The following is a 27,560-nucleotide window of genomic DNA, read 5'->3' as shown; positions in this document are numbered from 1 at the left end:
ACTCCATAGCATTGAGACATTGATGTCATAAAAAGACACTCCCCCCCCCCTCTGGAAAAATTATGAATTATATATTCTATTCGGACCTTGGCAGAAAATTCAAATTCTTAACAGGGAGTCCCAAGCCTCAAAGACTGAAGAGCTGAGGAACCAGGGAAGATCTACAGCAGCTACCACCACCAGAAGATACATTGTCTCCAGACCCCCTTTAAGAAATACTAAATACCCCCTTTAATAAACTAACACTCCAGTGTCCTTTTGCTCCCATGCTTGTGTCAATGTAGCTTTCTTTGTCCCCTTTTCCTGTCTCTTTATGCCTCAAACTACCCGCTTAAGCTATAGTGCAGCCATCCTAATCCCAAATGAAATCCTTCGTGCGCCTCTTTCTAGTATCCTAGGTCCTAGTATCTGCAGTTGGAAGCCCCAGTATCTGCCGCTGATGGCCCCCCGTATCCAAGAGTCAAACAGTACTGGAATCTCTCTCTCTCTCTCTGTGTTAATGTGTTATGTTTTTATGATTATATGAAATATTTTTGGAGCCATGGAGCCATCGCAAAGACCCTGGTGACCTTTCACCAGCAATCCATGTCCTCAGATTCCTCATGTGTCTTCCTGTTCTTCACTTTAATAAAGGGCTCAAGCACCCATCATCTTCAGCTAGTATCAACCAGCTCCACAAAAGAATAATCAGACCCTGAATTGGACCAATTTTCTTTTCTGTGGCTACCTAGACATAAAGGACTCATCTGGCACCCACCCTAAAGTTGGGAGACTCTGCCACTGTTCTCCCTGAATGCTACTTCCCCTTTCCCAGGGACAAATTACTTAATCCTATCATGTTGGACAATATACTGACATGGTCAACAATGGACACAGGTCCCATGGGTGTCAGATCTACCTGATGGGTCAACTCGCTGGACACTTACAGAAACAATAAATCCCAAGGACCTGATGGCCCCATTTTGTTAGTCTCAAGATTTAGACACTATTGCCCATTTACCAATTCATATTTGCCTTTGTTTCCCATGATCATCCCACCCCTGCCAACCATCAGAGGACCACAAATCTACATTGGAAGCAAGGAAGGCCCCCCTACTTGGCTGCTGGATGCCACAGTCCTACCCCACAGAGGGAATCCTCCCAGTTGGCATGAAGCCAGCCTCTCCGGTGCAGGTGCAGGAAAAACAAAATATTGCACTCTATAAAAATATGTGTTTTATTTGTATATGGCATGTCAGCTTCTTTGAGTGGCTTACAATTAACTGTCATACTTTCTGGCTGTATTGAATAAATTACCTCGGTGGCTTCTGCTTCAACTGGTGAGACTTCTTTGATTAGTATAAGCCTTGCCAGTCATAGACTCAGTGAGATCCAGAACACAGAAACTATCTGCAAACTGCCCTAAATTACTCAATAACAACATGACAATTAAAGTGCAATCAACTTCATTAATTCTTAGAAAAGCTATGCAGCTGAAAAGAGACTCTTTGAGGACTGTGGGGAACAGGCCATCTACCTCTTGCATCAGGGGAGCATGAATGCTTGAGGACTGCCAAATATGAAGAATCTGATTAAGACTCTGTTCTTGTGAAATAGCTGAAAAAGCACGATCATAATAAATCAAAAAGTCAATGCAAAGCACCAATAAATATGAGATTCAATTAGTCATTTCTTAAATTAATGTCAAGTAGATATAAATGAGATTTAGAAGGAGTTTTCTGGGGGGGGAAACTTGATAAAATCTTTCTGAATTATAGTTTACATGTGGAATGATTAATTAGCAGTTCCCACTCCACAAGCTGAAGTCCCCATTGACCAATCAACAAGAAAAAAAATATAAGAAATACAAACAGGTCCACTAAACAATGGTGTGAAGTAGAGGAAAACTGTTTGGCTGCCAAAGACCCCTGGAACTTGTCTTCTTAGAGGAAAAAAATTCTAAAAAAAATAACTAAACCTCAGCGAGATGTGAAAATTAAATCTCGAGGCCTGCACACAACAACAATCAATCTTAATTAACTTTGCTACCTCAAAAGCAGGCCCACTCTTCCCATTGAAATATTGGGAAATGTATATTGGTTAAAGTTTATCTTCATTTTAAATATTGTATTGTTCTTTCTTTTTTTGCACAGCAAATAAGATATCTGTAGTGTGCATATGCATCCATTTTTTTTCAAACTATAGTTCAGCCCCCAAACAATCTAAGGGTCTATGAACTGCTTAAAAAGTTTGAGAACCCCAGTTCTAGGGAGACAGAACCAGAATAAAAACAGTGTGAAATTAATTTCCCACACTGAACTGTTGACAACAGCAAATTGCAGAGGTATCTTCCACACAATTCCCTAGAGTTACCTGCCAGAAAATGTGATGGATTAATTCCCTCTTAAGGTCTACCACATCTCCAGATTATTGATAGATGTGCTAAAAATAAGGTAATACCCATTGTTTTTTTGTTTCCCAGTGAATGGGGCCAGTGTAGATACAATAGAAATTGGGCCTAGAATTAAATTGCTGAAATGGCTCAAAACTTAACATTATTGGCTACAAAGATCTACATAGACTAGACCTACATGGTGAAGAACAATGTGGGATAGATGTGTGTTTTGATGGCTTTCATGAAGAAAGTCCAGATTTCAGTGTGCTTGGCTCTTTTTAATTTATATTAATTCAATCATTTACTTTATTTTACTTCCCCTTTCTTCCAACATAGGGACTCAAAGCAGCAAACAGAAAACATGACACAATGCAGTTAAAACAAAGCAAATATATTAAAATATGTATATTAAAAATCCTGTGTATCATGGAACACAACATGCTTAAATGCCTTTAAAACTGCAATTAAACACTACACAGGCCTCTAAAATTCCACTCATACCATGCCAAGCAGCTTGCTCTTATCATTCCATAAATGTCTGATGGCAGAGATATGAGGTGTCAGTAAGTAGGTTGTCACTAGCAGGTATTTTGGGAAAAATATAATAATTTGGTGTACACCTTGGACCACTTTTGGTCACGGGGAGGGCTGTGGAATGGCCTATTCACATCCTGAGACACAAAAGGTGATGAAAGAATCTGCCCTTGGGATTAATCTAAGGCAGGGGTTCTCAAACTTTTAAAGCCACTGAGCCCTTTTAAAAGGAAAATTTTCAAGTGGAGCCCAAGAAAATTTTGGAGGTCGCATTACATTTTAAAATTTGACAGGTGAGTCAAGTCGGTGGCAGATGAATGGAGAACATTTATTTGCACTAATGAAAAAAAAATGAACAAATTCCTATGCACACTGCACACATCATGTTTGTAGTGCAAAATAAAGAAAAAACAATACAATATTTAAAACGTAGAACAATTTTAACCAACATAAACTTAGCAGTGTTTCACTGGAAGACCCCAGGAGCCATTCAGCCTTTGCAATAATAATAGTAATAGTAATAATAATAATAATAATAAGAGTAACCTCAAGGGCCACCCAGTCCAACCTGCTTCTGCCTCGTAGGAAAAGTGCAGTCAAAGCACCCCCAACAAATGGCCATCCAGCCTTCGTAGTAGTAGTAATAATAATAATAATAATAATAATAATAATAATAATAATAATAATAGGAGTAACCCAGGGCCACCTAGACCAACCTCTTCAACAGTTGACCATCCAGCCCTTGCAGCAATGATAATAATAATAATAATAATAATAATAATAATAATAATAATAATAATAACAACAACAACAACAACAACAACAACAATAGGAGCAACCCAGGGGCATCTACTCCAACTATCTTCTGCCTTGTGGGAAAAGCACAGTCAAAGTACCCCCAACAGATGGCCATCCAGCCTTTTTAATAATATTATTATTAATAATAATAATAATAACAACAACAACAACAACAACAATTTGCTTTGATTGAAGTCAAAAATCAGAAACTCCTCAAAGCACAGCAGACAAAAAATCAGTACAAGAAAACCGCACTACAAACTAGAACTGACAGCTGGCACAACAAAACATTGCATGGAAAGTTCCTTGACAAAATTGAAGGAAAAGCTGATAAGGAGAAGACCTGGCTCTGGCTCACAAATGGGACACTGAAGAAGGAGACAGAAAACCTGATCCTTGCAGCCCAGGAGCAAGCCATCAGAACAAATGCAATTAAGGCCAAGATCGAAAAATCAGCTGATGACCCAAAATGCAGACTGTGCAAGGAAACTGACAAAACCATTGATCATATCCTCAGCTGCTGTAAGAAAATCACACAGACTGACTACAAACAGAGGCACAACCATGTGGCCCAAATGATCCATTGGAACTTATGCCTCAAGTACCACCTCCCAGCAGTAAAGAACTGGTGGGATCACAAACCTGCAAAAGTATTGGAGAATGAGCAAGCAAAGATACTGTGGGACTTCCGAATCCAGACTGACAAAATTCTGGAACACAACACACCAGATATCACAGTTGTGGAAAGAAAAAAGGTTTGGATCATTGATGTTGCCACCCCAGGTGACAGTCGTATTGACGAAAAACAACAAGAAAAACTCAGCTGCTATCAGGACCTCAAGACTGAACTGCAAAGACTCTGGTAGAAATCAGTGCAGGTGGTCCCGGTGGTGATGGGCACATTGGGTGCCGTGCCGAAAGATCTCAGCCAGCATTTGGAAACAATAGACATTGACAAAATTATGATCTGCCAACTGCAAAAGGCCACCCTAGTGGGATCTGTGAGCATCATCTGAAAATACATCACACAGTCCTAGACACTTGGTAAGTGTTCGACTTGTGATTTTGTGATACGAAATCCAGCATATCTATCTTGTTTGCTGTGTCATAATAATAAAATAATATACAGTAGAGTCTCACTTATCCAACACTCGCTTATCCAACGTTCTGGATTATCCAACGCATTTCTGTAGTCAATGTTTTCAAAATATCATGATATTTTGGTGTGAAATTCATGAATACAGTAATTACTACGTAGCATTACTGTGTATTGAACTACTTTTTCTGCCAGATTTGTTGTATAACCTGACGTTTTGGTGCTTCATTTGTAAAATCATAACCTGATTTGATGTTTAATAGGCTTCTTCTTAATCTCTCCTTATTATCCAACATATTCGCTTATCCAACATTATGCTGGCCCGTTTATGTTGGATAAGTGAGACTCTACTGTAATAATAATAATAATAATAATAATAATAATAATAATAATAATACTATTAGCAACCCCGGGGGTCACCCAGCCCAACGCCCTTCTTTGCAGTCAAAGCAGCAGCAGGGAGGCCACGTAGGCTGAGAGCCCCCATGGAGCCCCTGACTGTACACTGCAGAGCCCTAAAGGGTATGTGCAGCACAATCTGTGAACCGCTGTGCTAAGGGTTTGATCTCGTTTGTTGTCCTGAAATTCGGAAGAGACTGCACTGGCTTTGCCTTCCAGTAAATGACTGGGTGAGGTGAATAACACATGGTTTTGGATTGAGGTAAGGTGTTTAACTCAAGGTAAGGCTGATTCACAACTGACCTCGGCTGGCTCTTTGTCAGTTTTTGCTTATCCCCAGGCATGCCTCAGTTAAATAGGTTATAGATAAAATTAACTGTCCCTTATTTAGCCCAATCTTCTGAGTCTGATCTTCTTGTTTCATTATTAGTCATCAAGATGTTTTTTAAAAACAGAGATCTTATTTATTTATTTATTTATTTTATTTACAGCATTTATACCCCGCCCTTCTCACCCGAGGGGACTCAGGGCGGCTTACAACAGTTGGCAACATTTAATACTATGAACGTAATAATAAAACAAAAACAGTACATATCATCAATTAAAACTACCGTGTTTTCCCAAAAATAAGACAGTGTCTTATATTAATTTTTGCTTCCAAAGATGCGCTAGGTCTTATTTTTAGGGGATGTCTTATTTTTCCATGAAGAAGAATTCACATTTATTGTTGAACAAAAAATGAACATTTATTATATACTGTACAGTAGTTATCACAAAGCAGTATAACCAGACAAACTGAATCCTATCAAGAATTTCTTGTTACTACCAATATTTCCATGTACAACACTCTATGGTATGTACATTTACCAATCCTGAATGCTCTGGTGTTCTGTTTTGTGGGCATGCTTCCAAACAAAAACTTTGCTAGGTCTTACTTTTGGGGGAGGCCTTATATTTAGCAATTCAGCAAAACCTCTACTAGGTCTTATTTTCTGGGGATGTCTTATTTTAGGGGAAACAGGGTATAAAATACATCATTAAGATACATTATGACATTTAAAACATATGTGAATTAGATCCATTTGTCTAAAAACCTCATGCTTCAGCCTTCTTAAAGGCTATTGTACTTTTAGTGTTTCATTCTTGGAAAATGACAAGTCAACAATTGTGTAAGTTCAATTGATTCAATGGGTCAATTCAATTTAGGATTATCAACTAGATTTAGAACTTAATTTGTATGATTTTGTAAAGTTCATTCAGTCACATTACTAAATTAATACAGCTTTTTTCTTTTGATGGCAGGCTGAATAATCTTTTTCCCATCTTCATATGGCTAATTTTACCATTCAGATTTTAAAGCATATAAATTCAAATGGCTTTTTTCATAGAAAAAGTCTGCTACTGCCAATGTTATAATTATATAGTTGTGATTGTCACTTTACTGCTTTAATATTCTGGATTTTTATTTGTCACTGATCATGTTGTGAGCCATCCTGAGAGGACAGATAACCAAGATGTGAATTGAGCCATCTGTTGAGTAAACTATAAATAAATAATGCATGTAGATGACATGACAAAATGAATATCTCAATCTCTCTAGTATGCTAACCATGGTGATCTGGAAAAAAATAAATCAAGTGTTTAAATGAAACAGTAGGTATCAGATATTTTAGATCTTTGATTTGATTACATAGTGGTATATTTTGATTTTAGCCAAATATCCGGATCTTGGCATGTCTCTATGTCCCTGCAATCGGAAATCATAGGATTTTTTATCTGGGTTTGTTCCTGGGTTTTAGATGCTTGTTCCTGATTGGTTGGTTCCTAAAAGGAAGGTTACACTTGTGTAGAAAGCAAAAACCTTGTTGTTGTTGTTGTTGCTGTTGTTGTTGTTGTTGTTGTTGTTGTTATTAATACCGCACTTTATCTCTCCCAAAGGAGAATCAGAGCAAATTAACATAAAAGCATTAGCATACATTTTAAAATATACACATATGCAAACATTAAAATAGAATTACTATAAACAGTATTTAAAACATTCACAGTTAAAATTCATTAAAACATATTCAAATTCTGTGGTTAATGTGATGACGTCCATAGCTTCTGGAGCAGCCAAAACCAAAAACCAAAAACCCCAAGCATTCTTCATTTTCTATATAACAACCGAAATAGCGTCTTCCTTCTCACCAAATATGCAGAACACAACCTTGTCATCATAAACACAGTATTTTGCCAGAAAAACAAGCTTAAGACATCATGGGAACACCTCTGGTCAAAGTATTGGCACCTCTTAGACTAATAATATGTGCCAGAGACTGCTGCAATGTGTTTCTCACAAGAGTCATGACAGATGCTGATTACTGTTGGAAAACCACAGGTTAATCCAATCCACAATGGCCATCAAAATCACCCACAAATGCAGACTCCAAGGAGGAAAGATAAGACATCAAATAAACACCCAAGCCTTTCAAGAGCCCACTGAACAAGCCCTTCTCCAAACAACACCCAAGAATCATCTACCCATAGAACACCCTGAAAACATTGAAGAACATTGGAATAAATGCTTAGTTTCCATACCCATGATGATAGAATTATGTTGGTGGTCGATCGATATATTACTAACTATTGTGATATTATTCCAGTTTTATAATGTATTGCTGTTTTTACAGTTTGCATTGTGAATTGTGTATCATGTCTTTGTTTATTGTATTTGATTATGTTGTTCGGGCCTTGCCCCATGTAAGCTGCCCCGAGTCCCGGCGGGGAGATGGTGGAGGGATATAAATAAGGTTTTATATTATTATTATTATTATTATTATTATTATTATTATTATTATTATTATTATTATTATTATTATTATGACACAGCAAACAAGATAGATATGCTGGATTTCATATCACAAAATCACAAGTCGGACACTTCCCAAGCATCTAGGACTGTGTGATGTATTTTCGGATGATGCATGCAGATCCCAGTAGGGTGGCCTTTTGCAGTTGGCAGATCGTAATTTTGTCAATGTCTATTGTTTCCAAATGCCGGCTGAGATCTTTTGGCACAGCACCCAGTGTGCCCATCACCACTGGAACCACCTGCACTGGTTTATTATTATTATTATTATTATTATTATTATTATTATTATTATTATTATTATTATTAAACTGAAGACCTCCATCATCACAGCCTGTGAAGAAACCATTGGATATCAAACTAAGAAATATCCAGATTGGTTTGATGAAAATGACAACGAGATCCTACAGTTAATTGACAAGTAGAGGAAAGACTTCCAAATATAGCAGAGTCACCAACTGTGCTGCTAAGAGAAAGATCTATGCCATAACCTCTACCACCAGTATCTTATGTTTATTATTTATTTATTTATATATTTGCAGTATTTATATTCCGCCCTTCTCACCCCAAAGGGGACTCAGGGCAGATCACATTACACATATAAGGCAAACATTCAATGCCTTAACATAGAACAAAGACAAAGATAAACGCGGGACTCCGAGCTGGCCTCGAACTCATGACCTCTTGATCAGAGTGATCAGTTGAAGCTGGCTTCAGCTGGCTGCTCAACAGCCTGCACCACAGCCCGTTTTATGTTTAAAAGGATGCTGTGAAATTGGAAAATTAATGCACAGCTCTGTATGTTTGCATATGTTTTGTTTTTTGTGTAGTTCAACGTATATTACAGGCAAAGATGATTACTTTGGTCACATCATGAGAAGACAGGAAAGCTTAGAGAAGAGAATGATGCTGTGGAAAATGGAAGGAAAAAGGAAGAGAGGCCGACCAAGGGCAAGATGGATGGAAGGTATCCTTGAAGTGACTTGCTTAACCTTGAAGGAGCTGGGGGTGGCGATGGTTGACAGAGAGCTTTGGCATGGGCTGGTCTATGAGATCATGAAGAATCGGAAGTGACTGAATAAATAAACAACAACAAAAAGGTATTGTTGCAACACTGCTTGTGCTGGACTTATTTTTAACAGAAGAACATAGCCTCCTGTATTTCTTTGCTTCTTGCATTCACAACACAACTGCGGCTCGAATAAATAGCAGCCTGTTGAGGTTAAATTCTGACCACTTGCACTAGATCTCATTAAAATTCTTTAAACTACTAAGACATTGCTAATAATACACAGATTTGTTAAAAGGCCAACACTGAAAAAGTGTCATTTTGAGAAGAAAATGAGAAATAAAGTACATATTAAAAGAGATCACAAATCTTAGCCTTTAGATGTCCAAAAGACATTTTCTCTTGGAACTGAAGTGCTTTTACTGTGTTCAAGGTTTCACTAAAGGCGATCAGTAAAAATCAATGCTCTTGCAAGATAAAAGGCAAAACAGTGGGACTTCCAGGGATCAAAGCATTTTAAAAGAATGATTTCCTCAACTCTCTAACCCTTGTACATGTCATGGAAATCTTTTAAGTAATATAGCTTATGTTGTTGTTATAGCTGGTTGAACACAGCTCTAAACAAAAAAGTTGCTTGGAACAGTTGTTTGCACTAACATTTCAAATTCACACATCAGGATTTTTATATAGATTATTATTAGTATTCCTGACACAATATGCATGTATTCCCGCTTATATGAAGTGAGATCATAGCATGGCTTGCAGCCTGCATGTTTTCAGAAAAATATTAGAAAAAGTAAATCAGTATTGATTTCCTCCTTTAAAAATATTGTTGATTTAAAAATTGGCAAGCCAATACACAAAATCTCTAAAATACATCATGCAATGTAAATCAAATGAAAGCTACATCAACATGATAAAATGTCAATAGGAAAATTAGAATGTAATTAAAACAGAAATGTGGATATATAAGCAGCAGGTTGCAGTTACCTGGGCTGCTATGAATATAGTGTGTTGTCAATTCCTGCTGTGTGAGGGTGTGTTACATTCCACTTTTGTTTAGGTTTTTCTTAGTACAAGGTCATGACTGTGATATTAGTACAGGACAGGTTTTCAAAATATTTTTAATGGCAATGAAGCATTCTCCTTAGCAGACACTCTGAAATAAATAAATGGGAAGTCAATTTGTGAGCCTTATTTCTTGGTAATTTTACTGATTTGAAGTACTGATTTGTACAAAATCAGTGGTGAGAATCATGCAACCTATGGATCACATATGACACTGCATTCAGAAGCAAATCCAACTATTACCACAGGAGGGGAAACAACCCTTTTAAAATAAAGTTTGTTACTACTGGCTGCTGAATATAGGTAGCAAACTACTACATTGAATTTAAAATGGTTTTTTATCGTGACTTGAGAATATACTGCAAGTTGCTTCTGGTATGAGAGAATTGGCCGTCTACAGAGAGGTTGCTCAGGGGATGCCCACATGTGTTATCATCCTACTGGGAGGCTTCTCTCATGTCTCTGCGAGCTATTGCTGACAGACGGGAACTCATTCTGACTCACATATTCGAAATGGCAACCTTCAGGTCAGCAACCCAATCTTCAGATGAGCAGTCCAGCCAGCCCTAAAGTTTAGCCCATTGTGCCATCGCGGCTCCGATTTAAAATTGTTGTTTTACACAAGGTGCATTCTGCAACTACTATGGACTTCCAAATCAAAAATAATCAAATTGGTCTGAAAGTAATTTATGTCTAAACTCTTCCTAGAAATCAACGTGACTACTAGGCTTGAGCAAATTTTTCGTTATTTCGTTAAATTCGTTAAAAATTCATTTCGTAAGCAATTTTGAATTAATATTGAACCATCTGCTCACTGCCCTTACAAATATTACGAATTTGAATAATAAAAGTACCTTTTTTCGTTTGTTTCTGATGTCTTCGGATGAAGCTGTAGCCCCTCTGAGAGGAGAAGCCATGTTGGCATGCCTCTCAGCCAATCAGAGCGGAAGAGGGAGGGAGGGAGAGGCATGGACATCGATCTGCTAGCATTTAAAAAAAATGTTGCTTCAAAAATCCCCAAAAATCAGTGGATGGGTCAAACATTATGAAACTTGATAGGCAAAGAGTACTTAATTTTTGCTTCCATTCTGGCAAATTTCATCATAATAGCTTTCATAATGCAGGAGAACGAAGCCTCTGAATATTGACCATTAATGAAGCAATTTGCCATAACGAGAGAAAAAACTCCATTTCCCAGAAGCCTTAGCAAGCCAATCAAAGTGGAAGGAAGAAGGATAGGGAGGCGTGGCTATCGATCTGCTAACATTTTAAAAAAACGTTGCTTCAGAAATCCCCAAAAATCAGTGGATGGGTCAAACATTATGAAACTTGATAGGCTAAGAGTACTTAATTTTTGCTTCCATTCTGGCAAATTTCATCATAATAGCTTTCAAAATGCAGGAGAAGGAAGCCTCTGAATATTGACCATTTATAAAAGCATTGGGCTGAAGCAAATGTTTCTCCAATAGTACTATGCCCACTTGCAAACTACAATTCCCAGGTGTTCCAGGCCCTCTCTCCTCTTAACATTCCCCACCCCCTTTTGTCCTCACTTAGAATCATAGCGTCATTGAACAGTAGAGTTGGAAGAGACCTCGTGGGCCATCCAGCCCAACCCCTTCTGCCAGGCAGGAAGACACCATTCAATCCCTCCCAACAGATGGCCATCCAGCCTCTGCTTAAAAGCCTCCAAAGAAGAAACCTCCACCACAGCCCGGGGAGAGAGTTCCACAGCTGAACAGCTCACAGTGAGGAAGTTCTTCCTAATGTTCAGGTGAAATCTCCTTTCCTGTAGTTTAAAGCCATTGTTCAGTGTCCTAGTCTGCAGGGCAGCAGAAAACAAGCTTGCTCCCTCCTCTCTATGACTTCCCCTCACATATTATACATCATGTCTCCTCTCAGCCTTCTTTTCTGCAGGCTAAACATGCCCAGTTCTTCAAGCCACTCCTCATAGGGCTTGTTCTCCAGACCCTAGATCATTTTAGTTGCCCTCCTCTGACCATCTTGACCAAACTTTCATACAGTATGTGAATTCTTGGAAGGTATGAGAAGTTTAGAGAGAAGGAGGGAGGAAGAGGTTTGAATTTTGGACTCCAATTGTGGCATGATTCCCCACTCTGCCACCCACTTGGGCAAGTCACACACTCTCAGCCCAGAAAAGCCAATGGAACAGGAAATAGCACTTTCAAACCAGGAACTAATTTCCTTATTCAGAGGCTGATGGCCATCTGTCAGGAAGGATTTGATGGTGTACTATGATTTCTGTTCCTGGGTGATAAATGTCATTTCCTAATTGGTTCTGTCATAGAAACATGGCAAAATCTATGACACTGCCTGAACTTTGTGCAAGCGACATGGATGGAACATATTATGGTTTGGTCCACCAATTTAACAAAGTTTCAGCCACAAAAACAAAGTTTCTGAAGTAGAACAATGACTTTCACAGTAAAGACAACCCAATGAAACAGGAAATAAGACTTTCAAACCAGGAACAGATTTCTGCAATTATTAAAAAATGGTTTATTATAAAAGCCGAAAATTCGCCGAAAATCAGAGGATAAGGGAAACGTTCCAAATTTTGGTGAGCTATCAGTGTTAAATGTTTTCTACCACTGTACCAAGTTTGAAGAAGATCACTCAAAAAATGAGGGCGGGAGAGTCCTGTAAAATCTCCCCTCATGCTGTTTTTTTTTTGGCCACTGCACATGCGCGTCCGCCATTAACGAATTAATTTTGAAGATAACGAATTTTCGTTAATTTCGAATTTTTTTGAGGGTGAAATTCGGAAATGCCTTCAGAAACGAAATGCTGCCCCCCTCTAGTTTTGAAACGAGTTTAGAATCAAATTTTTCATGGATCGATCAAGCCTAGTGACTACCCTGCAGTTATTGTGCTTTGGTCTCATCATGAGATGTCCTCACACACTGGAAAATATAATGATTGGTGAAGTGGAAGGAAAAAGAAAAAGAACAAGACCACATTACATGTTGACTGAGTTAATCAAGGAAGCCACAATCCTGAACATATAAGACCTGAGAAGGGTTGTTGATATCCAGTGCTCTTGAAGATATCTCTTTCAGTTGGCCTGTATAAATTGAACCCAATGGTGGCAAATAGTAACAGTACAAATGGTGAAATGATTTTGTCCTGTTGCTATCACATTTCAATGGCTTAGAAGTTTATCTCATGGCAGAGCCTGAGAAGCAAACATGACTGTTAAAATTATGTTTTAATCAATTAATCAGAATTGATTAATAACAAAAATAAGCTGTGTGAAATCACTGTAATTATATACATAATTATAGAGGTCAATAGGGATTGCTCCTAAGTAACATGTGAGATACCAAAGTACAAAGGAGCATATCTGGTCTAAGGAGCATCAGAAACAAGATTCCTTCTGTGTTTTTTTTTTAAAAAATCAATAAAGTGGAGTGGCATCTAGCTAGTGAACGGTCCTAGAAATAAAATACATCATCATTTGAAAAGAACTTTCAGGTTGCTAGAAAACTCTCATCTTCTCCGTCTCACAGCTCTAAATACTAGACCTGTGAGAGATCTCTAAGAGATTGTTCTTAAAGAGTAGATTTGTTGGGGTTTTTTTTATCGTGTCAGAAGTGACTTGAGAAACATACTGCAAGTCACATCTGCGGGCTTAGACCCCTTTCAATCAGGCTATCGTTCAGGTCATGGGACAGAGACTGTCTTGGTAGCTATTACTGACGAAATTCGTCGTCAATTAGACTGAGGCGGATCAGCGCTATTGGTACTCTTGGACCTTACAGCTGCATTCGACACCATGGACCATAACTTGCTGATCCATCGATTGGCTATGTCTGGTGTACGAGATTTAGCTCTTAAATGGTTCAATTTGTTTCTTTGGGACCAGAGACAGAGGGTGGAGTGGTTAGGCCAAAGCTCTGAGAGCTCCTGCCTTTGCTGTGGAGTTCCCCAGGGTGCTATCCTTTCGCCCCTGTTATTTAACATCTACGGCCGACCACTTGCTGGACTAGTGTAGAGCTTTGGCATAGAGTGCTACCAGTATGCAGATGATACCCAGCTACTCTTGTGTCTCAAACCTGGGACAACCACGATTCCTGAGAGCTTTAAGCTGTGTTTGGAAGCAGTGATGAGTTGGCTGCGAGCGAGTAGACTAAAAGTGAATCCCGCAAAAACTGAGATACTCTGGCCCGGCCAGCCACCAGAGTTAATCCAGTCACTGCCTGATCTCGATGGGGAAGTTCTGGTTCCGTCTGCTACTATTAAAAGCCTTGGGGTTGTGTTGGACTCATCGCTGACAATGGAGGCCCAGATCACTGCCATAAGTAAGCAGGCCTTTTTTCATCTTCGCCAGGCAAGGAAATTGACATCCTACCTTTCGACAGAAGCATTGGCAAGGGTAATCCATGCAACAGTCATCACTAGGTTGGATTATTGTAACACTTTATATGCCAGCCTTCCAAAGATAAAAACCCAGAAGATCCTAATGGTCCAAAATGCAGTGGCTAGGCTGCTAGCGGGATCGTCTATAAGATCCCATATTACACCGATTCTGAAACAACTGCATTGGCTACCAATAGAACAACGGATCTCTTACAAGATACTGATCCTGATATTTAGAGCTCGAAATGGCCAAGGACCATTATATCTTAGGGAGTGCCTCATTCCTTTTTTTCATCAGTGATCACCTCGATCCTCCCAGGAAAATCTTCTATACGTACTGGGCCCTAGGGAGGTACACCTGGAAGCTACAAGGCGTAGAGCCTTTTTGACCTATGCTCCAATTCTGTGGAACTCATTGCCTCCATATATTAGAGCAATGTCGGAGTTGCACTCTACACACTTGATCTTAGCCAAAAGGCAGAGAAGCACTCAAGACTTGGCTTTTTGGTTGTGCATTTAAGTAAATCAGATATAATTTGCCAAATAGTCATTGTTGAATGTTTTTGTGTTGAATGTTTTTATATTGTGGAATGATATTTTAAATTGTAAGTCGCTCGGAGCACTCTGGTGGAGAGTGACTAATTAAGAAATAAAGTGAAGCGAAGTCTGCAGAGATGTTGCCCAGGGGACACCCAGATGTGTTACCATCCTGCTGTGAGATTTCTCTCATGTCCCCACAAGCTAGAGCTGACAGACAGGAGCTCACCTCATCTTGCAGATTCGAACCGGCAACCTTCAGGTCAGTAACCCAACCTTCAGGTCAGCAGTCCAGCTGCCACAACGGTTTAATTCAATGTGCCACCACGGTTCAAATTCCTAAAAAGGAGGAGAAAAATGTAAATAGATATACAATGCCATTAAACATTGCGGGGTTTTTTTAGATTATCTGTAATGTTCTGTTGAAATAAAAAAGAGCAAGAAAAAAACATATTCCCACTATGTCGGAAAATATTTTTATTTAGATCTGAGAAAAACATAGTGCAGGTGACATATGTAGTGGGGTAAAATAGGAAATCACAGTTTTGCAACACAAACACTATGGGAAAATGGCAGCATGTGTTGTTGCTGTATAAAACTCAAGCACACTTTTAATTTTGCCCACAAATTATTCTTTAAAAGGGACTACTATTCAGGATAGGAGTTTTCTTTCACACTGAAGATGAAATACAGATGGGTGAATATTCTAAAGTCCTCTCCAAAAAAAAAATTCTTGGAGAAATACCAGGGAAATTGTTATCTTTTTCCCTGAGACATTCTGAGAGTTTTGAAAAATGCTACCCATAGGTTACCCACTTAGGAAATAAAGAGACCAGACAACAAGCTTTGCGTTAAACAAGGCCACTTACTTTAAACTACTGTACTTAAATTTAAAGTTAGGAGAGAAAAAGTCTAGAGTTTCACTGAGGCAGGAATACCATCCCAACTATTTATTCCTCAGCCCCTCCTGATAAAGCATTCCAACCCTGAATGTCCGCCACTAAATTGGCTGGACATTCAGTAGCCCTTGTCATGAAGACCATCCCAAAGGTCTCCCAAGACAGACAGTCTGCCAAAATGTACTGGAGGATGTGCCTCAGAGAAGGACCAAATGTAGCTTTCTTCCTCTTCTATAAGGTACCATGACCCACAGGGGCAAGTTTGGCAATTTCCCATTCACCCAATAGGTGCCTAGGGGTGCTCAACATAACCATCTCTCCATTCTCCACACTAATCTACCCACTCTAATCTTGGAAGATAATCATGGTCAGCCCTGGTTAACTCTTGCATGGAAGACAACCAATGAATATCTGTTGTATCCCAGAACGACACCTCTTTGACCATAAGACACCACACCAACTGAATATATCAACAAGCAGTTTATTGAAGAATATATATAAAAGCCAAGCAATAAAAAGGGTTAAAAGGTAAAGTCTCAAAAGGTTTCTTCAAAACATCATCAATAGTCCACCACTTCCAAGGTACAAGAATAAATCACAAGGTACAAGGTTGTAAAATCTAAAAACACAAGGCAGAGTAAATTGACAAGGCATGAACTTGGTAAACTGGAACCAGGAAAGAACACACTTGAATTCAAAGAGCAAAACTTGGCATGGCACGAACCATGAATCAACATCCATATAGAAAACATGAACAGGCATGACTGAGTTGAAGCACCAACGTTGACCCCAATAAAGTAACAGGCTTTTCCCTTTGTCTTAATAAACCTCCTCCCCTGAGAAAAAGACATTTTGTTTCACTTTATCAGCAGATAATTTACCTGCTCTTTTTTCTTGAAGACTAACTGACCGACGAAGGAGCTGGGAACTCTCTGTTTACAAAGGTCTCACCACCTATCTGCCAGCTCATTACCCTCTGAAGCTGCATCTGTTTCTGAGGAATCCCCCTCAGAAAAGTGCCCCCTTTCAGGAATTTGGCATTGAGTCTCCGGTCTCTGTTCTGCAGAAGCCTCTGGCTCTACGGTAAGCCTGTCAAGACCATTATCCCAATTGCAATCAGAAACAGTCCCAGAATCAGACTTAGGCCCAGAAACCTCATTGACATTGAGCATTAACACAGGTAACTCAGGCTGAACTACAACAATGTCATTCCATTGATATGGGATCCACAAGCTAGCACTGGTTTTATTATGCCAAGCAATTTCACACAGGTTGTAAAATAACAAAAGAGTGGTAAGAAAAGGTAACAAGAAAGATAAAGGTGAAATGACAGGAGGAAGAATAACAAGGGAGAAGATAATTTGATTTCATTTGCAGATGATGACAGAAGGGTTGAGCTAAAAGGCTTTATAGTATGTATGTTTGTGTGTTATGGGAGTGTGATATTAGGCTTATAGGAAGAGATGGGAAGAAGAGAGAGAGAGAAGAGAGAGGTGGAAACCTTATTGATGTTCTGGGATGGTGCTTTAGGCATAAAGATAAATACATTCAACACAAACATATCTAATTCTGATTGGCAATGAAAAAGACAGATTGGACTTCAGAGCTACATGTGGATTTTCCTTTTAACGATTTTAACATAAATTCTGCAGCCCACGTGTGAGGATTGCTAATCATATCGGGAGCAGAGAATAGCTTAGTTTAATTTCTTTTATTCAGCCCTGGGGCCTTTTTAACTGCATGTAATTTCTTCTGCCTCCAGAGAAAGATGAATCTTTACCTTTCTGATTTGTTTCTATTAGCTCTAAGAAAGGCTCTTTCAGATGTATTACTTCATCTTATTAATTAATGTAATTAATATATTTATTTCCATCCTGAGAAATGCATAAAGTCTTTTTAATTATACTAGGGGAGAATATATATATATATATATACACACACACACACACACACACACACACACACACACACACACACGTGCCTTGGGAGACACAGACCTTATTTGAATAATGAAAGTTCATCAATCTTCAAAGCATCATTTCTCATCAGCTTGACTGAAGTTGTCAACACCTCAGATCCCAGTAGTAGATTTGCATTCAAACCAAACCTGTATTCTCATCATTTGCCAGACCCTTGGGGCCTTATCCAGATGCATCTTGGGAGTCTCCATCAATTTTTCACGCATGTAGGATATGCACTAGAAATCAATTAATTTGCTGCAGGTAAGATTGGGAAGTGTTTTATCCTCTAAATATTTGACTACAGCTCTATTAGCAGTGCTAGTTATCACTGAAAGTGATAGCCTAACAAACTTTGGAGAATCACAATTTCCTTATCCCAGCTTTATAGAATGCAGTGCTATGGGAAGTCTTCATGCACTTTCCAAATTCTTAATTTGTAAAAGGAATGCCCAGTGACAGTGAAAGTACATTTTCCTCTTCCAAAACAGGAGATGTGTATATTTATAGCACTATGTAACTGGACAGCAAAGCATCTGACCAGCTAAGTTGTATTAGGGAAACAATTTCCTCAATGTTGCAAATCAAAGCAAGCAGGTGCAATGCCAGAAGGTTATTCATACCTTGCTGGGCCTTCATTTATGACTGGTGGGCAGCATTCAACCAGAATGTATTTGACTGAAGCAGCTTTCTGATACAAATCAGACCATTGGTCCATATGGTTTGCTGTTGTGAGCATGACAACAACAAGAAAACTTTATTTATATACTGCTCTATCTCTGATAAGGACTCATATAAGTTCTGTGGGGTTTCAATCAGAAGTCTTTCTACATCCTACCTGCTCATGCCAGGGACTCAACCTTCCATGCTGCACATAAATTACCATATAAACTCTAGTATAAGCCAACCCGAATATAAGCTGAGGCACCTAATTTTACCATAAAAACTGGCAAAACTTATTGACTCGAGTATAAGATGGTGGGAATGCAGCAGCTACGGGTCAATTTCAAAAATAAAAATAGATATTAATAAAATTACATTATTTGAGGTATGAGTAGGTTAAATGTTCTTGAATATTCATATAAAACTGAAATTTAAGATAATAGTAAGACTTTAGTAAGATAAGACTGTCCAACTCTGATTACCCATATACTCAAGTATAAGACAACCCGAATATAAGCTGAGGCACCTAATTTTACCACAAAAACTGGGAAAAGTTATTGACTCGAGTATAAGATGGTGGGAATGCAGCAACTAAGAGTCAATTTCAAAAATAAAAATAGATATTAATAAAATTACATTATTTGAGGTATGAGTAGGTTAAATGTTCTTGAATATTCATATAAAACTGAAATTTAAGATAATAATAAGACTTTAATAAGATAAGACTGTCCAACTCTGATTACCTATATACTCAAGTACAAGTCGATCTGAAGCCGGTCAGGACCCTCACTCGAGTATAAGTCGAGGTGAGCTTTTTCAGCCCTTAAAAAGGGCTGAATAACTAGGCTTATACTCAAGTATATACGGTATGTTGTCTACTACTGTTGTGTGTCTTCTACAGTGGTCTTGCAGGCTTATGCTAATGACTGAGTCCAAAAGGTGACAAGTTCTTGAGTTGGAATGCAGCAATCTGAAGTCAAAGAACAAGCTGAATTGGTTTATTTATTTATATATTTTCTCATCCCCGAAGGGGACTCAAGGCGGATTACACATAGGCAACCATTTGATGCCTTAAAAACAATGTACAATTAAAATAGGGGTACTGCTGCAGGATTTAGCTCCTCCTGAACCTAAAATAGTACATTTATTTATTTATTTATTTATTTATTTATTTATTTATTTATTTATTTATTAGACTTGTATACTGCTACTCCCAGTTTGGCTCGGAGTGGTTTACAGAAATAGATTATAACAATACACTTAGCTTTAAAATAACAATAAAAACAATAAAAACAACAATAAAACCAGACATAGCCCCGAGTTTTTCACCCATCGAAAGCTTGTCAGAAGAGCAAGGTTTTGCATGCTTTCCGAAAGGCAAGTAGGTCTCGGATAGTTCGAGTTTCAACTGGCAAGGCATTCCATAAATGAGGGGCTACAATCGAGAAGGCTCTCTGCCTAGTAGAAGACAAATGATAAGTCCGTATGTTAGGGACTTCAAGCAAATTTTGGTCTTCGGACCGAAATAATCTCTGGAGTTGGTAGGGGGATAAGGTACGCCGGCCCCAAACCATATAAGTCCTTAAAGGTTAGTACCAGTATCTTGAAAGTAATCCGGTACTCAATTGGTAACCAGTGCAGCTGTTGTAGAATTGGGGTGATACGCCACCTCGCCGGCACCCCGGCGAGAAGACGAGCCGCCGCATTTTGCACCAGCTTCAGTTTCCGGATCACTGACAGAGGTAGGCCAATGTAGAGGGCATTGTAGTAGATGAGCCTCGAGATGACCGTCACCTGGATCACCGTAGCCATGTCGTTCCTAGATAGGTAGGGAGCCAGTAGATGGAAAAACGCAGATCTGCTCACAGCAGAGACCTGGGCCTCCATTGTGAGCAGAGGGTCCAATAAGACACCAAGACCATGAGAGTCATAATATGTTAAGCAGGTTCCCATGCCCTCTGTAGGGCATTTAAGAGAAAATTTGAGTATTTCCAAGGAGTGTGATCTCCCCCAAGTTCTCCTAGAAGTGGTGGCCACCTCCGACAGTAGTCCACTCCTGCTAAAGAGGAAGAGTCAGGAAAGTAGAATATGTTTGGAATATGTTTTGTTTCCCAGTCATGCGGCAGTTCACAATACAGTGAAAAACGTTTGTCTAGCCTTTGATTTGTTTTACTATATAAAGGGCACTTCTTCCTAAGAAGCCAAATTTTGGGAATTTTGAAACATTTTAAAAGACCCTCTTTAGTCAAACTTACAATATCATCAAGGTATGAACCATTTCATACTCAGCTGACAATTATGATAGTTTTAATGGTTTTCAAAATTTAGAATCTGCATCACATAATTCCTATACTGTTTGGGATTACAGTGCTATGTATAGGGCCATACAGAATATCTGACCTCTCAAATCTTATTGACTTGTTGATCTCTGGCTTATTGATTTCTTGACTTCGGGGCTTTATTGACTTCTTGACCTCTTGACATCTGCAAGTCTTATTGAAGAATTTTGATTACGTGCACATTACTTCCATGTAGTTTTCCCCTGAGGAAGAAAGCTGGCACTTGTGAAAAAAAAAAAACATTTTGCTTTAGGAGAAATCAGGATGTATAAAATCATTCCATTTTTAAATATGGCCTCTGAACCAGTTTTCTTCTTTATAGCAACTGAACTGTACACAAAGGGTCTGAAACAGCAAAGACATTGGGGGCTGCATTGTTCCCCAACGGCACCTTATGGGGTCACAGCACTGCTATGCCACTTAGGAGTTCTGGGGTTAATTTTTAATTTTTTGAAAAAAAAGATGGTTTTTTTTTGTTTTCAAATAGTGCTGCACTTTAATATCCCCCCCCCCCCCCATTTTATAGGTTTTAGTGTTTTAACGCGATCGGTTCCTTGTCCTCCCCTGCTCATCTCTATTTTACTCATGGACTTTACTCAGAGTTTGCACTAATCACCCTCTGTACATAGCAATTGATGTCTTTAATAATTATCATGTTATGTTGTTTTAGAACTATGTTATTATATTGTGTTTTAAATGTATGGATTGTTTTTCTTATCTAAGCTGCCCCGGGTCCCTTTGGGGAGATAGAGGCGGGGTACAAGAATAAAGTTATTATTATTATTATTATTATTATTATTATTATTATTATTATTATTATTATTATTGTATGACACAGCAAACAAGATAGATATGCTGGATTTCGTTTCACAAAATCACATGTCAAACACTTCCCAAGTGTCTAGGACTGTGTGACATATTTTCAGATGATGCACACAAATCCCAGTAGGGTGGCCTTTTGCAGTTGGCAGATCGTAATTTTGTCAATGTCTATTGTTTCCAAATGCTGGCTGAGATCTTTTGGCATGACACCCAATGCGCCAATCACCACCGGGACCACCCGTACTGGTTTCTGCCAGAGTCTTTGAAGTTCAATCTTGAGGTCCTGATAGCGGCTGAGTTTTTCCTGTTGTTTTTTGTCAATGCGACTGTCCCTTGGGATGGCAATATCAATGATCCAAACCTTTTGCTTTTCCACTACTGTGATGTCTGGTGTGTTGTGTTCCAGAACTTTGTCAGTCTGGATTCGGAAGTCCCACAGTATCTTTGCGTGCTCATTTTCCAATACTTTTGCAGGTTTGTGGTCCCACCAGTTCTTTACTGCTGGAAGGTGGTGCTTGAGGCATAAGTTCCAATGAATCATTTGGGCCACATAGTTGTGCCTCTGTTTGTAGTCTATCTGTGTGATTTTCTTACAGCAGCTGAGGATATGATCAATGGTTTCGCCGGTTTCCTTGCACAGTCTGCATTAAGTTGTTGTTGTTATTATTATTATTATTATTATTATTATTATTATTATTATTATTATTATTATTAATTTTTCAAACAGGATGTAATTTCTTACCTCCATCAGTCCTCTCCTGTGTCTAAAATAGCCCAGGTCAAGCCAAAAACATTATCTGCCATGCCCTGGGGGATATGGAGATTTTTTTGGTTTCAGGCTCCCAATTTTTTAAAAATAAATTTTGGAGGAATGCTCGTGGGGATTTATGGCCCTTGAAAATGGTATGTGGGCATATTCCTCATTTCTTTTAAAGGGTGTATAACTCCAAAAGGGGGAGGGAGAAAACTGTATACAATAAAATACACATGCATTTTAGAACCCACTTAAAGTTATATGCAGTTAAAAATTTACTTGCATTAAACATTTCGGCAATAAAGTTTGGAGTTGCCACTTAATTTTGCCTACTGCAAAGCCGCAAGATAATTCTGGATGTCATTACAGACTAAACCAGACAAATGTATTTTTTAAAAAATCTCTATTTTAGTAGCAGCCACAAGGTGTCCAGCAAAGACTGGAACAACAACACATGGAAGAATGATTCACCATTTTCTCTGTATTGAAATCCCAGCTCCCATTGGCATAATGATAGTTATATGTTGTCAAAGGCTTTCATGGCTGGGATCACAGGGTTGTTGTATGTCTTTCGGGCTGTGTGGCCATGTTCCAGAAGTATTCTCAGGAGAGAATACTTCTGGAACATGGCCACATAGCCCGAAAGACATACAACAACCCTGTTATATTCATTATTCATTAAAATATTTTCCCTGTTATGACAGTTATCACCAATGTGGACAATGTTTGTGGGACCCCAAACTGACCTTCCCTGTGATAGTGGCTGTTAGAGGTAGAGAAAGAGGATATAAAATCACTCTTTAAAGCTAGTATGGTTAGATTCATAAGTAAAATAATTATGAATTTTAGGGAGAAACAAATAACCTCTTCCATTGTAAGAACCTATTAGGAGCAGAACAGTCAAGAACCACATGTCTTTAGATTTAGGGTTGAAATTGGACATAACATTTGCAAGAAACAGATTACATAACTTTGGCATAGTCAGCAGTCCAAATCAAGTCATTAAACAGTGTGGCTACTGGTGTAATCCTATAGTAGGACTGATGGTAGTCTCAAGTCCAGCCATGGTGAGTATGGAGGATGGGGGGGGGGGGGGGTTCAACAATATATAATAGAGAATATTTTTCAAATTTGCCTGAATTGCAAAGGCTTTTATTTCTGCTGCCACCAAAATGTAAAGGATTCAAACTCACTACCTCTAGCAATGCTGCCACTAATGCTTTATTCAGAAGCCACTTCTAGATTAGGATATTGTGAGAGACAAACAAAACACCTTATGTGAGGAGAAACAAGAAATTGTTGTTTATTTGTAGTTTGAACAGTAAATATGTGTGATTGTTTTATTAATATTGAACAGTAAAGATGCTTAACGGTTTTATTAAAGGCTTATGCTTTTCTTTTCAAAGGATGTTCTTAAAACTTGGTTTCTGTGTAAATATATTTCTTCACCAAGGAAACAAACACAGGACAATTTACCTTTAAATCCACTTTTCCTGGGATTTAAATAGCAACTCTCCAGACTTCACAATATAGTTCTCAGCCCTTCCCTTCCTGAAGGCTCTGTCAATAATCAGCAGAGCCAGGGGTCAGGGTGCCTGTGGGTGGGTTTCTTTAACACCATCGATCAGTCATGCTCCAGACCAGCACCCTGAACTTCTGACCTCACCAATTCCTCCAATGTCAGACTCAAAGACATCTGCAGTCTGAAGTTCAAACATCTATTTAATATTTACAGAGATATTTACAGAGCAGCAAAGTCCATCACTGGAAGCTGGCATTCTTCGGCTCGGCTCATCTCTCACAAGGAAGTTCCAACCTCCAAGGCCGGAAATCATGTCTCATAGGTCACAGCAGGCTGTCAGTCAAACTGGCCTGCTGTTAACTGTTTCATTGCTGAAACACACACTTGCAAAACAGTACATTTCATATACACACAAACAAATCCAACAGGCTCTAACTGTATTTCCTCAAAGAGGCTTTCTTTTTAAAACATAGTTCTCAATTGACTGGCTTCCAAACTCCAACTCCTAACAGACTTACTTCCAAACCACAACTCCTAACTGGCTGAATTCCAAACTTCAACTGAAAAAGAATTCCATGGCTCCCTGGCTCCAACTGTCACTCTGGCTCCACCCATCTCCAGTTGCTAAGCTACTTATTTGCACCAGCCAATCAGACTACACCTATTGTAATGGCTGCTTGACTGCTCCTCCCCCTTGCTCTGTTGAGCTTCTGCAAGCCAGGCCTGCAAAATGGCCGCATGATCAGCCCTGAGCATCAAGCGTCAGCGCTGAATCCAGGAGGACCCCCAAACTGCAGACCTGCGCCTTCAGGGGGAGTGCGACCCCGTCAAGCACAGGTTGACACCCAATACCCCGATCGGACATACGATTGACCTGGAGGACCTCTGTCTTGTCGGGATTAAGCTTCAGCTTATTCGCCCTCATCCAGCCCATCACAGTCGCCAAGCACTGGTCCAGTATCAGAGGGGCTTCCTTGGAGTTCGGTGGAAAGGAGTAGTAGAGTTGGGTGTCACCGCCACTTTATGATCCTGTCCTCTGTGGTTTTTACTCCTACTTCCTTTCCCACCTCGAGTTTTAATCTAGTGTTCATGTGGCCCGCCCTTGGTTTTATTGTTCTTTGACCTTGTTTAATGTAGTGTATATTTTCTTTTATTGTGTTGTTTAATGTGCTATGATTTGTTGTTCTATTATATTTTGTTATATTGTATTGTTCTGGGCAAGGCCCCATGTAAGCCGCCCCGAGTCCCCATTGGGGAGATGGTGGCGGGATATAAATAAAGATTATTATTATTATTATTATTATTATTATTATTATTATTATTATTATCTGCGTAGAGATGGCCACAAACCAGTCCTGCAAGGTGGGGCATTTACCAACTCTGTAAAGATAGGCAAGATCCGTTACAATGATCAGTGCATCAATCATATGGACCCTTCCTGTTACCTGCTTGTGTGACAGATTAGCTATTTGTTAAGGCATTTTTTTTCTATTCCATTCATGATTCCTTTTGTGGACTGGGATGCCCACACCCCCTCCCTAAGTGGATCTAGCCCAATTTTTCTGGCACCTCTTAGAGCAGTGGTTCTCAACCTGTGAGTTCCCAGATGTTTTGGCCTTCAACTCCCAGAAATCCTAACAGCTGGTAAACTGGCTGACATTTCTGGGAGTTGTAAGCCAAAACGTTTGGGGACTCACAGGTTGAGAACCAGTCTTAGAACATAATAATAAACATGTTGAAGCAGGCCATAATGAAGGTAAATTCACCATTGTATGAGGACTGATTATATAGCTCACAGGTAGACAATTGTCTAAATTCTGGAGGCTTCACCAGCTCCACACCAGATCTTGTGGGATCTTGAGCCCCTTACCCTACAGACATGCATATTTTGATTTTTTTAAAAAGTTTTGAAAGTACAACCCAAGGCACTCCTTTGAGTCATCTCTCTGTGATCACCTCCTCAGTGTCCCTTAAATGAAACACCTGACCCTGAAGGGCAGTCTAATGCTATGGGTTGTTGTCATCAGCTGGCCTTTTTCTGGAAGGCACTTTGAGTCCTCCCTCCTAAACCACTGAATGTCATAACAGAGAGGTAATCTCTAAGTACAACCTCCTTTAAACACACCCTCCTGGCTCTTGTGATCTAAAAAGACAATTCCAGAGTCACACCCCTCACCTCCAGTGGATGCCAAGGTGCACATCGAACTGTAATATTTTCTCCCCCCCCCCCCACTACCTGCCACAGACAAAGGACAGGTGTCTGCTTATGCCCCTTTCTCCGCCAAGCCACCCAAAGTGACTTTCATCCCCATTCCTTTTCTCCAACAAATGAATGCCACCAGCCTTGTAGAGATCTAGCTGTTGGAAAACTAGATTGAATTCGTGGCATTTCCTGTTTACTCTTCCATGGGCCAGGTCATGACATTGAGGAGCTCCATTGCCTCACCAAAGGTTTTGAGAGGAGCTGGACTGAGATTGAATAGTCTACATTCTGTCCCCTACATGTGGTTAACGTCGTGTCACATATGACCTCATCATACAAATAAATTTATCCACTTTACAACACTTTCACCTCAGTTCAGAGATAGACCCTGCTGGATCCCATCAAATGATGTACATCTACTTGTGGTGGGACTTCACCCCTAAACTGAGGTGAAAGTGTGGTAAGAGGGAGCAACAAGAACATGGGAGGCTTGCCCCATGGGTAAGGCGCGATGCAGGTGATGTGGACGTGCAGCGATGGGTTCCCCACACTGTCCTCCAGATTCACTATGATGCATGGTGAATCCTCCCACTATCATCCTCAATGTGATGAGGTCCATGGACTCATAGATGTCCAAATTGCCCCTTTATCTTTAGCATCATTGCACTGCACAGGAACATGTGCAAGTCACTTCCACTTTTGAGAAAGCCACCCCAGAGTCTATATAAGGCACATGCTACCCATTGTTTTTTAGTTGCTTTTAAAATGCTCCAGTTTCTCTCTCTTCTCATTTTCTCCATTTATCTTTACACTTAACTGTTGCAACCTGAGTTCAAAGTGAAAAAGTGGTCTGCGCTAAAGTAATCCAGCTGGGAGTACGGTAGAAGCTTGCTTTTCCAAGTAGGTTCAGGAAAATTCAATTGTTCCAACATCTCCTAGTTTGTGTGTTTTTCCTTATAGTTTTTGTCAGCTTGCCTACACTCCAGTGCTGCTTGTCTATGTGTCTTGTTGAAGAGTATGTTAAATGTAGATCTCACCTACTTCAGAGATGGGTACAGTATGGCCTATAGGCCAGATGAACCCATAGACCCACAAATCCCCACGATCACCTAATATCCACAACTACAAATTGCTGTAATTTTGAATATTCCCAGAAATAAACATTCAGAAAGCTTCCAGCATGAATGAATACACACGTTAATATATCTCACAAGCACCTCAGTGGTTTGTACTAATTTCATATGCCTATTTGCTTCTGCAGCCCCTCTCAAAATTGTGAGAAGTATTGCCATTTAGAGAGAAACTGCAAAGAAAATTTTAGAAACACTTCTTTGTCTACTTGTCAGTGAACACTTAA

Source organism: Anolis carolinensis, chromosome 5 (assembly GCF_035594765.1).
Source record: "Anolis carolinensis isolate JA03-04 chromosome 5, rAnoCar3.1.pri, whole genome shotgun sequence".
Taxonomy (NCBI): Eukaryota; Metazoa; Chordata; class Lepidosauria; order Squamata; family Dactyloidae; genus Anolis; species Anolis carolinensis.
Note: the sequence above shows the minus strand (reverse complement) of the source record.